The sequence below is a fragment of the Elephantulus edwardii genome, unplaced genomic scaffold, assembly GCF_000299155.1.
Source record: "Elephantulus edwardii isolate Elephantulus edwardi_28Jun2011 unplaced genomic scaffold, EleEdw1.0 scaffold00061, whole genome shotgun sequence".
Taxonomy (NCBI): Eukaryota; Metazoa; Chordata; class Mammalia; order Macroscelidea; family Macroscelididae; genus Elephantulus; species Elephantulus edwardii.
The window spans coordinates 5,635,345-5,652,018 of NW_006399811.1; the positions used below are offsets into that span (position 1 = coordinate 5,635,345).

The 16,674-nt window shown below is 40.2% G+C and overlaps 1 pseudogene; it reads right to left on the reverse strand.

The window, feature by feature from the left end:
• Nucleotides 1-15,472: 15,472 nt before the first annotated feature.
• Nucleotides 15,473-16,145, reverse strand: LOC102869733 (annotated as a pseudogene).
• Nucleotides 16,146-16,674: the final 529 nt, after the last annotated feature.

Here is a 16,674-nt window from a genome sequence, read left to right on the forward strand (position 1 = left end):
AACACATGAAGAAATGTTCAAAATCCCTCGCTCTAAGAGAGATACAAATCAAAACTGAGACAGCAAAATTCAAGAGCAGCAAACAACAAATGCTGGTGAGGTTGCTGAGAAACTGAGACCCTTATTCACTGTTGGTGGGAGTGTATAATGGAAAGTTGGAAATAGAAATACCATTTGATCCAGCAATTCCACTACTTAGAATATACCCCAAAGAAACCATAACTTCCCCCCCCCCGAGCAGATAGCACACCCATGTTTATTGCAGCTTTGTTCACAATAGCAAAGGGTTGGAAACAACCCAAGTGCCCATCAACAAATGAATAGAGAAGCTGTGGTATATTCACACAATGGAATGCTATGCTTCTCGGAAAAACAAGGAGCTTATGAAATATTATACAAAATGGGTGACCCAGGATGACGTTATGCTGAGTGAAACATCTCAGTCACAAAAGGACAAATACTGCATAATGCCAGTGTTGTAAAATGGGACTGACATCGGGGTTGGGGGGAAACTAAGAAAAGAGGGGATAAACAATGTATACTGCATTGAAGCAGATGAAGGAGAGAACTGTTTAAAAGGAATATAGGATTCGGTATTGTTGTCATGACAAGAGACCAGAGTGAAAGCTACATAACGGAGTGGACTAGGCGTGGGGAGACTGTATAACAATGAGAGAATCTTTATTTTTAGTTTTCAAAGAGAAGAATGAACTGGGGGGAGGGGTGGGCAGAGACAAAAGTGTGCAACAATGAATGAATGGAAATCCAAAGTGTAAACTTTCATTAAAATTTAAAGAAAGAGAAGAATACACAAATCTGTCTTGGAGGAAGTACAACCGGAGTGTTCCTTAGGAAAAAACAAGGTAAAATTTCACTCAGTGTACTTTGGGCACATTGTGAAGAGAGGCCAGTCCTTAGAAAAAGACATCATGCTGGGAAAGGCCAAGGATCAGAGAGAGAAAGACTCCCCAACGAGCTGGATGTATGGACATACAGTCCCCACCGTGACTGTAACAATGGACGGACGCATATCAGAAATGGTGTGGACCGCATAGGATAAGGCAAAGGTTCAATCTGTTGTTCTTAGTGTCACTATGAGTTGTTGTCAACGCAAAGGCATTTAACAATAACAACAACAATAAAATATATGATTCTAAACGAGTACCAAAATTGAAGTTAAGGAAGAGATAGAAAAGCCACTAATGGCTCAGGTTAGAGCTGGGTGAGAAAATTTCAAATCTGATAGATTGCAAGCAATCTCACCCAATCTCAGGAGGTATGTTATATTTATCTCCCACTTTCATACAACTTTTCTGATGTGAAGCTCCTAACAACCCTGTTAAGAGCAGAAGATTGATAAACTATTGCCAAGTTTTAGAGATCAAAAAAATAGATTGATTCTCTGACCTCAACTCTTGCCTCATTTTTCCGTGTCATCTTGATCTCTGTTTTTCTTTTAGATTGGTTTGTGCTTTAGGTAGGAGAAAGATATATCAGTATGCTTTTGTAAAGCCCAACAGCTTTGCAAACTATGGAGAAGTTCTTCTACCCTTAGGAGTAGATTTGGAATCAATTTATCAGAAGTGGATTTATCTGGGATTGTGTTGTGGAGCTATTGTGGTGTAGGATAGTTCTCAGGCACCTGTCTAGCCTATTCTTCCTCTTGAAAACTGCACCTGTGACTGTGTTGACCAATTTTTCATCATAAGATCAGGTGATCTTTCTCCTCTCCCATTACTGAATCTTCAACAGTTTCTTGGCTAAAGGAAAGCCAATCGTATTTTCTTCCTCAACAATTATAAATTTAGTTGAACAATCTCCTTAAAAGGCATTTAAGCAAGAGATCTGGGCAGTGTAACCATAGATGACACTATATCTATTTATGTAGACAAGGCAAATAAAACTTATTCTGTTTAAAAATATGTAAATGTGCTAAAGAATGTGGAGATGATAATATTTGTTGTTCCAGATAGACAGAGCAGCCGAGATTGTATTCTTCTAGTTCCCGAGAGTAAACAAATCTATCTCAGAAGTGGTGTAACCACATTTCTCCTTAGAGGCAAGGATGCCAACATTTCATCTCATGTATTTTGGGTATGTTGTGAGCAGGCACCAATTTTTGAAAAAAGACATTAGTCATTGAAAAGCTGAGAGTAAGTAAAAGAGAGGAAGACTCTCAACAGGCTGGACTGGCGCAATGACAGGCTTAGTATGGTAGAGATTGTGAGGATGATAAAGAATAGGACAAAGCTTGTATTTGTTGTTCAGAGTCATTATGATTTGTCGTCAATTTGATAGCACCTAACAACAATGTATTTCCTTTTTTATTGTGGTTTTGTTGCTTTCTTTTCTACTTTTCTGATTCAAATTGAAGCCAGTGTGAATGTTTTTATTTCTTAAAGCTAAAATATTCTGATAATGATAATCTAAATTTCCCTTGCAATGAAATCACAAATACTCTCTACTTGTTGGCTAGAGTCAAGCAGGATCATGTTTGTTCTTCCCTTCTTGTGGTGGAAGCTAAATATATTGTCCTAATTTCACCCTGTGATTTTCCTCATTTCTTTATACTTGCTCAAAAATTATATTTTTATAATTAGTCTGCATATATCATATGCACGGTGTTATATACATTCATATATTTGTAATTTATATAATTAATTACTATTTACCTTTTCTAATTGTAGTTTGAAAGCACAAAGTACAATGAATTTATCTTTCTACCAATCCTACGTATTTTGTCATATAACATTAATTTCAACACCCAAAATAAAGTTGTACTTATATACCTTTCTGTCTCCCTTTCTTTTTTTTTTTTTATTTTATACTGGGTTATACAAAGTGCATATACATTGTTTTTCACATCGGATCTTTCCCATTTCCTTTATCCGCCTCTCCCTCCCCCATTAAATTGTGCAACCCTATGATTAACCACCACCACCACCATCACTACATTTGGGCTCTTTCCATGTTCTTGCAATGGTGAATAATGCTGCTATGAAAATTGGTGTACAAATCATTTGTGTCTCAGTTCTTATTTTCTCATGGTATTTTCCAAGCTGTGAAATAGCTGGGTCATATGAAATTTCTATGTTCAGATTTCTGAGGAAATACCAAACTGCCTTCCAGAGTGGTTGTACCATTTTACAATCCCACCAACAATGTAGAAGAATTCCTATCTGGTTATATCCTCTCCAGGATAAACATGATTTATTACCTGCTATCCTGTTAATTTTTGACACTGCTACAAGGGTGAGATAGTATCTCATTGTGGTTTTGATTTGCATTTCTCTTATTGCCAGTGATTTTGAGCACTTCTTCACGTGCCTGTTGGCCATCCGAATATCTTCTTCTGTCACCTTTTCTTTAATACTTTACTGTTCATTCTCTTACTTTATGATGCCTTTCCATCTACCTATAGCTGACTGAACAGCACCTAACATTATCTTCCCAGTTCTTTTACATTGCTTACTAGAACATGTATTCTGTGGTATGTGAAAGCCTCTACTTTCTCAGCTTTTCCATTTCTTGCTAAAAGGGAAACAATTCCTCTCATAATTTTGTATTTTCACTTTTCACTCATTCAAAACAGAACTATGCATTATTTCACACCATATATATCATGGGACCATGGCAAGAAATCCACATTATCCTAGACTTCTTCTACCACTTCAGTGTTCCTCTTCCTTACCACAAAACCCTTCTTTGTCATATAAATCAACCACCTTTTGCAGTACTATATACTTTTGCTTTTTCACTAGGGATTATGTGTTAGATTGATCTATTTTAATTAATCATCATCATAGTACTTTCCTACATGGCATAAGAGAAATCTGCTACAAAAGTTCCAGTACGTGTGGTTATCGTATTAAATTATACCTAAATAAAAATTTTAAAAGTCTTTTTCTATTTGGAGCACCTTGGATGATTTTACTTCATTAGAGAAGTCCTTAAGGGTAAATATATTTTATTCTAATCCTCATACTTTCTTCCAGGTGTAACAAACACTACTAATACATTCCTAGTATTTTTCTTTCTTCTTACTAAAGTTCAAAGTCCTTAATGGTTTTTTTGAGATTTATTAAGGATCTAGGCTTGCATATATTTTTCTCTTCCTGTCCTCCTCTCAACAAACATATGTTCTTCCCTGCTTTCAAATAATCAGGCTTTCCAATAACCACTCTTCCCTAGGACCAGCCTGTAGAGGTGTAGGGTATTTCATGTCTGAAGGGTTACGCTTACGGTTTAATATTAGACAGTATACTTGCTGAAATATACAAACCACATTATTCAACAGTAATTTTGTCAGTAATAAAAATCATGAGGATTTTTTACCACCATCTGTTTAATTCTTATATCTTTCTTAATTGACTCCAAATTTAGATTGGAAAAGATGGTGCTTATGAGGTGCCATAAAACTCCAAAACTAGAATTCCGTGATCTTCAGGTAATAATCTCATTTACACATAGTATCTCAGCAATTTTTCTCTTTATCCCCATGTCCCACCATGGTCTCATATACCTTCACTTGAAGAGAACCAATTCTACAATCTAAATTCTGATTTGCCTCAGTATTTTAACTCTATGTAAGAGTAATTATCTTCACTGTATTTTAGCGCTTATTCCCTATACCTGCCCTGTTCTATGCCAATTTTTAATTTTTTTTTCACTTCCATCTTCAAATTTTAAAAATCTTTTTCTCTCATTTCATGATCTCTACACTCTTGAAAGCAGAATTCAGGAAAACAAAAGAAAAGTTGCATTAGGAAAGTCTGTTGTCAGGGACCTCTCCAGAGTGCTAAAGAGCAAGGATATCATTCTAAAGACTAAGGTATGCCTGATCCAAGTCATGGTCTTTGCAATTGCTTGTTATGCATCAGAGAGTTGGACACTGACTAAAGATGACAGAAGAAGAATCTATGCCTTTGAGTTGTGGTGCTGGAGAAGAATATTGAACATACCATGAACTGTCTAGAGAACAAATAGGTCTGTCCTGGAGAGTGTGAAACAAGATAGCTTCTTGGAGGCAAGGATTGTGAAACTTCATCTCACATACTTTGAGCATGTTGGTAGAAGGGACCAATCTTTGGAGAAAGACATGTCTAGAGGGTAGAGAATAAGCAAAGAAGAAGATACTGGATGACACGGATTGACACAATGACTGTAGCAATAGGAACAGGTGTATTAGAGATAGTGAGATTGACTCAAGGTAAGGCAGCTTTGAGAGATATTATTCACAGGGTCGCTATGAGTCATAGTCAACGTGAGAGCACATAACAACAATAACAATAATCCTTCTAATTTCATGTGTGATACATTGTCTCCTGACAACTTTCTTTCCTCTTGATATACCAGACTTTTTGGATTACCTTCCCTTCATAAATAGCCTATATTCTGACGCTCATCAATGACATTTTTTTTTCTTTTCTTGAACTTCTTCCCTGTTTTGTTAGCCATCTACGCTAAAAATCTGCAAACACAGATCAGTTCAAACATTCACCCTATCCATTCTTAACTATGTGTTAGAGAATATCTACAGCTTTCTAAATTGTTGCCACTCCCGAAGTAAGATCTACAATATCAATTGAGTGTGCACTGACTTTTTTAATGTATGTACATTTCCCTTATTAAATTAATCTAATTAAACTATTACAAATACCCTGGCCCTGCTGCCTGAACACCCTGGCTCCATTGCCTAGAGGACCTGGACCTGCTGCCTGGAGAATGACCCACTGCTGCTGCTTTGAATTGTTCCAGGAGCACCAATATCACAGTTGAAGCTATTTTCTTGTCTCCTCCCAGAACCTGAGTCTCCTTGAGCTGCAAACCTTTTGGATTCACCTAGGTGCAACAGTTGCCTGGTAAGGAAGGCTGCTAATTCCCAGGCCATATCTCTCCCCAACTGAACCAAGTCTTCCATTGAGTCAAAAAATAAGAGAAACGTAGGCAGGAAAATGTCCCCTCTCTCTTCTGGAGCAGTGAGCTACCTTAGGTTATCAGACCAAGGGCCTAAGGCATCAGGCACAACAAACTTTACCACAGCAAGACAGAGAAGAAGCAGACTGCCTCGCAGCTTACACAAAACCAAAACAAGATGTTATCTCCAAAAAGTGATCATAACACAGTCGATGTTCTTGTTGTTACGGGCTCCCGAGTCACTTGCGACTCATAGCACCCTATGTATAAGAGTCCTAAAAGCTGCTCTATCGTGCCGACCTCACCATCTCGAACACAATCATTCCCATCACCCCAATCACAGAATCGATCCATCTCATCAAGGGTCTTCCTCTCCTGTGCTGTCCTTCCACTCTCCCATGTTAGGTGTCCCTCTCCAAGAACCAGTCCCTCCTTGCAACATGCCCAATGCATGTCAGATGAAGGTTCAGAATCCTTGACTCCAAGGAGCATTCTGGCTTCACCCTCTCCAGAACAAACCTGTTTGTTCTCCTAGCAGTCCATGGTATAGTCAAAACTCTTCTCCAGCACCACAGCTCAAAGGCATCCATTTTCTTTCTATCATCCTTAGTCACTGTCCAACTCTCTGACACATAGCACATGATTGGGAAGACTATAGCCCAGATCAGGCACACCTTAGTCTCCAGTCTGATATCATTGCTCTTTAGCACTCTGGAGAGGGCCCTGACAGCTGACTCTCCCAGTGCAATTCGTCTCTTGATTTCCTGGCTGCTGGTACCAAGAGTGTTGACTGTGGAGCCAAGCAAACTAAAACTGCTAAGTATCTCAATCCCTTCGCCATCCATACTGATGCTGCCAATTGGCCCAGTGGGGAGAATTTTTGTCTTCTTGATGTTGGATCAATTTTAAAGAGAAAAATCCTTGACCTTTTGCAGTAAACGTTTCAGGTCCTCCTCAGTTTCAGCAAATAAAGTCATGTCATCTACAGGTTGTTGATGAATCATCCTCTAATCCTGACACCACATTCTTCCTCATAAAGCCCAGCCTCTCAAATGACCTGTTCCACATACAAATTGAAGAGGTATAGAGACACTTTGACACACTCCTTTTTAAATTTTGGACAATGCAGTGTTTCCTTGCTGTTCAGAGAATTTCTTCCTGGTCCATGTACAGGTAGAGCTCAATATTGGGGTCTAGACAACCCTCAGAATTACACTCAATAAATGTTTGGTTGATTAACTTACTTGGTCAAGGTCACTTCATTGGACAATGTGGGTTATTTAAGACACTAGAATCAAGCATTTTTAGATGTCCAGCACAATTCATTCTTCCATTAACCACCTCTTACACACGCACAACTCAGAAACAACCTCAAAGATTTTACAGAAATCAAAACATTATGTACAATTCAATATTCCTAGTCACTTTAAGTTCCTAGTCACTTAGGAGTTCTATAATAGCATCTCATTCCAGTGAGCTACAATTTAATGCTCTTGTCAGCTAATCAGGGTCACATCATTGGATAAAATTTGATCACATTAGCCTAAAGCAGTTTCAGTGTCCTAATTAACTCTTTGGAGAAAAGGACAGCTCCGAAATGATTAAACATTGCTCAGAAGCAACAGGAGAACCAAGGAGCAACTACACCATAATCCATAGCACTGTCTGCAATCAACCTTTTTTTTTTTTTTTTTTTAGAGACAGGGTCTCGTTATATTGCCCAGGGTGGACTGCAGTGGCTATTCACAGGCACGATCCCACTACTGATCAGAACGGGAGTTTTGACCTGCTCCGTTTCCTACCTGGGCCGGTTCACCCCTCCTTAGGCAACCTGGTGGTCCCCCGCTCCCGGGAGGTCACCATATTGATGCCGAACTTAGTGTGGACACCCGATAGGCATAGCGCACTACAGCCCAGAACTCCTGGACTCAAGCGATCCTCCAGCCTCAGCCTCCCGAGTAGCTGGGACTACAGGTGCGCGCCACCACGCCCGGCTGCAATCAACTTTTAAACAGCCCAAATATTAGCTAACTTGGACTCTCTGTCTCTGTCAAGTGTTCAACTTCTAGCTAGGACATTTGGAAAACATGTTTGTTTGTTTAGGTGTGGTAGAGGGTGTGGTATGGACTGAGGCTCAATGTCAAGAAGACAAAGATTCTCACCACTGGACCAATCGGTAGCATCAGGATGGATGGCGAAGAGATTGAGATTGTTCACAGCTTCAGTTTGCTCGGCTCCACAGTCAACACTCTTGGCACCAGCATCCAGGAAATTAAAAAAAAAAAAAGTTGCGATGTGAAAGTCTGCTGTTAGGGACCTCTCTAAAGTACTCAAGAGAAACGGTGTCTCTCTGGAGACTAATGTCCGCCTGATACAGGCCATAGTTTTTACAATCACTTGTTATGCATCAGAGAGTTGGACAATGACTAGGGAGGATAGAAGGAGAATTGACGCCTTTGAGCTGTGGTGCTGGAGAAGAGTATTGAATGTACTATGGACTGCCAAGAACACAAACAGATTGATCCTAGAGAGGGTTAAACCAGGCTACTCCTTGGAGGCAAGGATTCTGGGGCTTCATCTGACATACTTTGGACATGTTGCCAGGAGGGACGGGTCCTTGGAGAGGGACATCATGCTAGGTAGAGTAGAGGGACAGTGTAGGAGGGGAAGACCATCTATGAGGTGAATTGATTCAATGACTGGGGTAATCGGGATGGGTGTGTCAGAGGCAATGTGATTGGCACAGGATAGAGCAGGGTTTAGGGCTGTTGTACATAGGGTCGCGATGAGTCGCAAAAGACTTGACGGCACATAACAACAACAACAACGACAGAGGGGATATAATATATATAATTATAAACAGTGGCTGTGGAAATGGCCTTGACTGTCAGAGTTTGTGAGGATGGCACAGGATAGAACAGGTTTCATATCTGTTGTTCATAGGGTGGCTATGATTTTTACTTGATGGCAGCTAACAACAGTGGCAGCACCATATATAATGATGTATAAATATATTAGAGAACTCATAAAGAAATCTAGAAAACATAACCACTGCTGCCACCCAGTCAATGTAAACTGTTGTTGTTGTTGTAGTTGTTATGTGCCATTGAGTCACTTGCAAATCATAGCGACCCAATGTACAACAGCCCTAAACTCTGCTCTGTCCTGTGCCAATCACATTATCTCCAACACACCCATCCTGACTACCTCAGTCACTAAATCAATCCACCTCATAGAGGTCCTTCCCCTTTTGCGCTGTCCCTCCACCCTCCCAAGCATGATGTCCCTCTCCAAGGACTGGTCTCTCCTTACAACATGACCAAGGTATGTTAGATGGAGCCTCAGAATCCTCGCTTCCAGGGAGCTGCCTGTTTTGACCCTTTCCAGGATGAATCTGTTTGTTTTCCTAGCAATCCATGGTACCCTCAATACTGTTATCCACCACCACAGCTCAAAGGCATCAAGTCTCCATCTATCCTTCTTAGTCACTGTCCAACTCTCTGACACATAACAAGTGATAGCAAAGACCATCGCCTGTATCAGACACACCTTAGTCTCCAGAGAGACACCATTGCTCTTCACCACTTAGGAGAGGTCACTAACAGAAGACTTTCCCATCACAATATGTCTTTTAATTTCCTGGCTACTGGTGCCAAGAGTGTTGCCTGTGGAGCCAAGCAAACTAAAGCTGTTAACTATCTCTTCACCATCCATACTGATACTGCCAACAAGCCCAGTGGTGAGAATCTTTGTCTTCTTGACCTTGAGTCTCAATCAATATTGGAGTCTGCAGTCCTTAACCCTCTGCAGCAAGCGCTTCAGGTCCTCGTCAGTTTCAGCAAGCAGGGTTGTGTCATCTGCATAACGCAAATTGTTGATGAATCTTCTACCAATCCTGACACCATATTTCTCCTCATAGAGCCCCGCCGCCTGGATAATCTGTTCTGCATAGAGGTTGAGAAGGTATGGAGACAGGACACATCCCTTGCATATGCCCTTCCCAATTTTGAACCATGCAGTGTTTCCTTACTCTGTTCTGACGAGTGCCTCTTAGTCCAAGTATAGGTTTGTCATTAGCACGATCAAGTGTTCTGGGATTCCTATTCTTCTCAGAGTCAGCCACAGTTTGTTATGATCCACACAGTCAAAGGCCTTTGCCTAATCAATGAAACACAGATAGACATTCCTCTGATATTCCCTGCTTTCACCTAAGATCCATCTAACATTAGCTACAATATCCCTAGTACTACAACCCCTTCTAAATCCAGTCTGGACTTCTGGCAGTTCTCTGCTGATGTTTTGTTCCAGTTGGTTTTGGATAATCGTCAGTAGAATCTTGCTTGCATGTGAAATCAATGATATTGTTCTATAGTTTCCACACTCTGTTGGGTCACCTTTCTTTGGTATGGGGACAAATATAGATCTCTTCCAGTCAGTTGACCAAGTGGTTGTTCTCCAGATTTCTTGACACAACTTGGTGAGCACGTCCAGGGCAGCATCTGTTAGATGAAATATGTCAATTGGTATACCATCTATTCCTGGGGTCTCATTTTTTGCTATTTCCTACAAAGCAGCCTGAACTTCCTTCATCGCCGTAGGCTCTTGCTCATATGTTATTTCATTAAATTCTTCTGTGTCAGCCAATTCCTTCAGATACAATGATTCGGTATATTCCTTCCATCTTCTTTTAATACTTCCTGTATCATTTAATATTCTGCCTAAAGCATCCTTGATTATAGCAACTCGAGGTTTGAATTTGTTCTTCAATTCCTTGAACTTAAGAAATGCTGAGCGAGTTCGGCCCTTTGATTTTCTGACTAAAACTACCCCATTGTAATATTTTACTTTGTTATCCAGCGCTGCCTTTTGAAATCTTTTATTCAACTCTCTAGTATCTTGAATTCTGCTTTCTGCTTTCGCTTCTCTGTGCTCCAGTGCAATTTTCAGAGTCTCTTCTGACATCCATTTTGATCTTCTCTTCCTCTTCTGTCTTTGCAATGACCATTCGTACTCTTCCTGGATATACCTTTGATATCCTCCCACAACTCATCAATTTTGCTCATTAGTGTTCAAGGCCTTGAACCTGTTCCTGAGATGATTCTAAAATTCAAGTGGGATAAACTCAAAGTCATATTTTGGTCCCCATGGATTTGGTTTCATTTTCCTCAGCTTCAGCTTGAACTGGTATATGAGTAGTTAGTGGTCTGTTCCACAATAGCTCCTGGCCTTGTTTTCACAGCTGATATTGAGCTTTTCCAGCAGTTCTTTCCGCAGATGTAATCAGTATGATTCCTATGCATACTATTAGGTGAAATACATGTGTATAATCTGCGTTTATGTCTCTTAAAAACGTATTTGCAATGAGTAAGTCATTGATTGTGCAAAATTCAGTCATTCTCTCTCCAGCTCCATTTCTGCCACTGAGTCCATGTTTTCCAACTACTGAATCTTCTTCTCTGTTCCCAACTTTTGCATTCCAGTCACCCATTATTATCAATGCATCTTGATTGCATGTTTGATTGATCTCCGACTGAGGTCACTAACAGAAGACTTATATCTCATCTTCCTTAGCTCTGGTTGTTGGTGCATATATATGAATGATAGTGGTATTCACTGGCCTTCCTTGTATACGTATGGATATTAGCCTGTCACTCACAATATTGTACTTCAAGATAGATCTAGAAATGCCTTTCTTAACTATGAAAGCAATTCCACTTTCCCTCACCTTTTCATCTCCAGAGTAATATATCATATGATCATCCAACTCAAAATGCCCCATGCCAGTCCATCTTATCTCACCAATGCCTAGTATGTCAATATTTATGCATTCCTAGATTGAGGAAATTAATCTGAGATTACCCTACTTTGCATTTTATTTTGTGAAACTCTTGCACTTATCTTCATGCCATCTATTCTCAGGGGAGCTTTCCTCAGTGAAAGAAGCAGCTGCATACTGTCTTCTCAGCAGAAGCTCAGCACCTCATTGTCAGAACTTGCTGGGACATGTTTCTCAGCTCTGTGACTGGAGACAAGGGGAGAAGCTTACCTTTTGATAGAAGACAAGGGAAGAAATGTGCCTGTCTGTTGCATGGAAGTGTGATGGTACTTAGAAAGTCAGCAGGAGCCGCAGTACCCAGCCAGGAAGACAGGCTTTGTCAAAGAGCCTGAAGGTGTCTTCTGCACTTCACACTAATTTTTTTCTCTCTTTCAAAGAAGTTGGTGTAAAGCCATGTAATTACTGAGTGTTAAGTGAACACCTAATTATGTCAAGGTGGTGAACTCCAGGTCCCTAGGGTTAGCAGTTTCTGTTTTGTATCCTTCTACATTTTACACTCATTTTGCCTTGCTCTCCTCACCTTCAATGGTGTGGATGCTTTTTAGGCTGTCTTTTAAAAAGGAAAACTAGTAGTATCAAATAAAAGTATTAGAGTTATGCAATGCCAGATAAAATAATAACAATATTCTTCATATTTTAAAAAATAATTATGCAAAAAGGAAGGGGGAGTGACAGAGTAAGAGAGTTTCGGCTCCGGATTGTGAAAGATTCAGATTTAAAGCTGTTCTTATCATTTGCTAGCTATATGTATTGGGAAATGATACAACTTTTCTGAGCCTCAGTGTCTTAAAATATTGTTTTTAAATGACTTTAAATATAAGTAGGTTTGATGTCCTCTGTCTGGCTAGTAATTTCTAATTTCTAAGCACTCATATGGAAGCCCACTTTTAAAATTTCCATTCTATTCTGTAACACCTCCTTTCTTGGCACCCTCAGCCTTTGATGTAGATTTAACTGTCATATTTCCCAGGAAATGCACAAATTTCTGCATTTGGTACTACTCTCACTTCTGCCTCTCTGACATATGTGTCTACACCTACTGAAAACTCCATTTAATGTAACAAATGCAAACCGCATTAAGCCTTTTACTACCCAACGTGGTCTTCATCCAGGTTATCCATCACACAGAATTGCACCACTATCAAGGCAGTCCCCAAATTTGACCTCATCCTTCACACTACTTCTTCTTTTCATCTCTAATATTCACTTCTTCGGCAACTCTCATCAATTTGCTTCTTAATATTTACTGTATGCGTACTCTTTTATCTCCTTGGATACCACACTATTCTGAGATGTCATAATTTTTCCACACTTAATACCTTATTCTCCTAACTGGTCTTATTGTATTCACCATTTCTCCCTTTCTCCAGCTCATTTTCCTCTTAACATACAAAGTGATTTTGAAAAACAGAAACGTATTCCTATTATTATAGTTCACTTAAAATAGTTAATGATTCTTTATTGCTCTCATGTTGGCAAATTTTAAGGCTACGATGAGGGGCAGCATCAATGAGGAAGGAAGGAGCTTAGGCTGAGTCTCTAGGCTTATGAGAATGAAGAAGTGAGAAGATAAAGCCCTTAGCCTGGACCTGATTACCAGTATAAAGTTGAAATTTCTGACAAGAACCAAACCCGATAGCCTCTGTTTGCATGCCCTTCCTTTTGGAAACTGCTGCCTTAAGACACAAAGTTGTACTCTGGTTTCTGCCTAAATGTTATCAAGATTCTGCTGAAAATTATCCAAAAACATTTGTAACAATATGTCAACAGAGAACTGCCAGATGTGCAGGCTGGATTTAGAAGAGGTCATGGTACTAGGGATATTATAGCTAATGTTAAATGGATCTTGGCAGAAAGCAGAGAATACCAGAAGAATGTCTATCTGTGCTTCATTGATTATGCAAAGGCTTTTGACTGTGTGGATCAAAACAAGCTATGGCTGACTCTGAGAAGAAAGGGAATAACAGAACATTTGATTGTGATTATGATGTGAAACCTAGACTTGGACCAAGAGGCAGTCATCAGAACAGAACAGGAGACACTACACGGTTCAAAATCAAGAAGGGGGTCTGCCAGGGATGTATTCTGTCTCCATACCTTTTCAATCTGTATGAAGAACAGAACATCCGACATGCTGGGCTGTACGAGGAAGAATGTGGCATCAGGATTGGTCGAAGAGTTATCAACAACCTGCGTTATGCAGATGATACAACCCTGCTTGCTGAAACTGAGGAGGACCTGAAGCTCATGCTGCAGAAGGTCAAGAACTGCAGCCTTCAATATGGATTGAAGCTCAACATCAAGAAAACAAAGATTCTCACCACTGCACTTATTGGCAGTATTAGTATGGATGGTGAAGGGATTGAGATAGTTAACAGCTTTAGTTTGCTTGGCTCCATATTCAACACTCTTGGCAACAGCAGTCAGGAAATCAAGAGACGAATTGCAGTGGGAAAGTCAGCTGTGAGGAACCTCTCCAAAGTACTGAAGAGCAATGACATCAGCCTGGAGACTAAGGTGTGCCAGATCTGGGCTATTGTCTTTGCATTTACGTGCAATGCATCAGAGGGCTGGACAGTGAATAGGGATGATAGAAAGATAATTGATGCCTTTGAGCTGTGGTGCTGGAGAAGAGTTTTTACTATACCATGGACTGCTAGGAAAACAAACAGGTTTGTCCTGGAGAGGGTGAAGCCAGAATGCTCCTTGGAGTCAAGGATTCTGAAGCTTCATCTTATGTACTTTGGGCATGTCGCAAGGAGGAACTGGTTCTTGGAGAGGGACATCATGTTTGGGAGAGTGGAGGGACAACACAGGAGAGGAAGACCCTAGATTAGATGGATCGATTTTGTGATTGGGGTGGTGAGTGAGTGTGTCAGAGATGGTGAGATTGGCATAGGATAGAGAAGCATTTAGGGTCGCTATGAGTTACAAGAGACTTGATGACACATAACAACAACAACAACATTCTAATATAAAATTAACATTTTAACCACTTTTTCTATGAATAGGTAAGAATCATTTTATTATTTTGCAACTCTTGGTACCAGCAGCCAGGAAAGCAAAAGATGAATTGTATTGGGAAAGTCTGCTGTCAGAGACCTCTCCAGTGTACTGAAGAGCAGTGATGTCATTCTGGAAACTAAGTTGTACCTGATCCAAGATATGGTCTTCATAATTGCTTGTTGAGTGTCAAAAAAACTGGACTAAAGATGGTAGAAAGAGAATTGATGCCTTTGAGATGTGGTGGTGGAGAAGAGTATTCAGTATACCGTGGACTGACAGGAGAACAAACAAATTTGTCCTGCAGAAGATGAAACTAGGCTGTTCCTTGGAGGCAAGGATTCTGAGGCTTCATTTAACCGGCTTCATTTAACCACTTTGGGTATGTTTCAAGGAGGGAATAGTATGTGGAGAGGACAACATGCTCGAAAGGGTGGAGGAACAGCACAAGAGAGGAAGACCCTTGATGAGATGGATTCATTCAGTGACTGAGGTAATGAGGGTAGATGTATTAGAGACAATAAGGTTGGCACAGGAAAGAGCAAGTTTTAGAGCTATTATACATAAAGTCGCTATGAGTTGCAAGCAACTCAATGGCATATAAGAACAATTGGTTTGCATAAAGTCCTTCATATATGTATTCATATACAGTGTGTTCCATTCATGTTCTTTGTGTTTTATACAATCATTCACTTTTTTCTATGATTAATTACTTTTTTATATTACAGTGAGATTTATTGATCTGTATCTTAATATAGACCTCATGGTGCTCTTTATGTACAAAGCCTAAACATTCTGCCAATTCTTCTTTAGCAGTGAAACCAGAAAGTTGACGGCAAGGTGGACATTGGAAATAAGTTCATTATCTGTCATTTTCACATGGCCAACAGCCACTGCCAGACACAGGACCTTTTTCATCTGGAATTTGATAGTGGACTTCACCTCATCTACTTTTGCCACTCTGTTCTCATTGTGGATCAGCAGAGAAAGGAACTTGCCAGCCTTATTTAGGCCTAGTGTTAGGATTCTTGAGATCTGCTTGATCAGTGATCCTGAGACTGAAAAGGCATGATACTTCTTGGCCAGCTTTTTGACCATCTTCTTATTTTCATTGAGTTTTTTTCAGCACTTCTATACCCATGTGGGGATTCATAGCATTGACTTCATTGTAGTGCTTCTGATCCCCAAGAACACACACTGAAAACTTGGGGTGTTGAGTGGACTTAAGCCTGATGGTCCCCAAGAAGCATTTGTCCTTCTGAGAATCATAGTTCTTCAAATTGATCTGTAACTCTGTTGTTTCCAAGAACTTTCTGTGTTTGTGCTGGTTCCCTTGTAGGACTTCCCACACTGCCTCATAGAGGCTGTCACGAAAGACTTTGCTGTTCATGGTTCTCAGAGTTGAAGTAACAGGAAAAGACTAGAGTTAATTACTTTTGATCTATACCTATCATCACTCCATCTTTTCATATCACCATTGAATCTTTCCTATTCCTTCACCCCTCTTTCACCCACCAACCTCTGCTACCCTAGAGATTTCCAGCAAAAGGAGGCGTCTTTCAGGTCAGACCCAGCAAAACCCGGCCAGAGAGGGAGGGCAGGAGGCGTCACTGGGCAAGGTCACCTAGGATAACAGCAAAAAGAGGTGTCTTCCAGAAAGGAAAACATAATCTACACATGAGTTCTACAGGACACATCAACTTCCCTTGGAGACAGTACAACTAAACTTAAGAGACACTGGTCAAAAGAAAAATGTCAGCAATCAACGTTTTTGGAATCACAGAAGCCAAGAAAGCTTAATATACAAGCTGTCAGATCATGGGTTGGAAAATGGAAGATATTTTCTGAAGGGACTTGGCAGATGAGAAAGAAGGGTTATCCTGGTGGAGGGTGGAGCTGGGAAGTAAGTGGGTCAAGGC